Source organism: Phalaenopsis equestris, unplaced genomic scaffold (genome assembly GCF_001263595.1).
Source record: "Phalaenopsis equestris unplaced genomic scaffold, ASM126359v1 Scaffold219596, whole genome shotgun sequence".
Lineage (NCBI taxonomy): Eukaryota > Viridiplantae > Streptophyta > Magnoliopsida > Asparagales > Orchidaceae > Phalaenopsis > Phalaenopsis equestris.
In genome coordinates, this window is record NW_018237948.1 from 81,996 (window position 1) to 83,004 (window position 1,009).

The following is a 1,009-nucleotide window of genomic DNA, read 5'->3' on the forward strand; positions in this document are numbered from 1 at the left end:
CAACTTTATATATACTTAAAAATATAAGTATTTAATACTGCTTATAAAAGATTTAATTCCTCAGCAACTGCACCAAAACTTAATAACAGTTATAGATTCAATAAATATAGACGTAATAAATATTCAATAATTGTAAAGTCACACTTATCAACACAAGTATACGTATCACTCAAGTAATATAGGGCTCTAATCGAGTCCTAGATATCGATCCCACATGGAGTAGGATTAGAACTACGAACTAAGATTTTAGAAAAGCAATACTTTAATCACAACAATAAAGTTCAATTTGCTTATCTGTCACTAATAGAAAATTGACATAATTTATACGCACGATAAAATTGATATCGGATCTTACTTCGGATAATTTTATGTGAATTAGTTCAAATTATACGTTCCCTATTTATACGCACGATAAAATTGATATCGGATCTTACTTCGGATAATTTTATGTGAATTAGTTCAAATTATACGTTCCCTATTTATACGCACGATAAAATTGATATCGGATCTTACTTCGGATAATTTTATGTGAATTAGTTCAAATTATACGTTCCCTATTTATACGCACGATAAAATTGATATCGGATCTTACTATTTATACGCACGATAATTTTATTTCAAATTATACGTTCCCTATTTATACGCACGATAAAATTGATATCGGATCTTACTTCGGATAATTTTATGTGAATTAGTTCAAATTATACGTTCCCTATTTATACGCACGATAAAATTGGCTTCACTGCGGCTAGCTCCTACCAAATTGGGGATTTTAGTCTGTCACTCTAAAATCTCCAATTCTACGCATGATAATTTTATTTCCCTATTTATTTACACCCAACTTCCAAGGGCTTTGACCTCCCTAAATCTTGGATGTAATCTTCACTTTAGTTGGGAAACTCAACATATTTTAACAAATCAATTGGCTAGATTGAAAGTAAATTAAGATCAAAGTGAAAAGATCGTTACAACTTCTTAAACATTTTCATGGCTTCACCAATTCAAATCA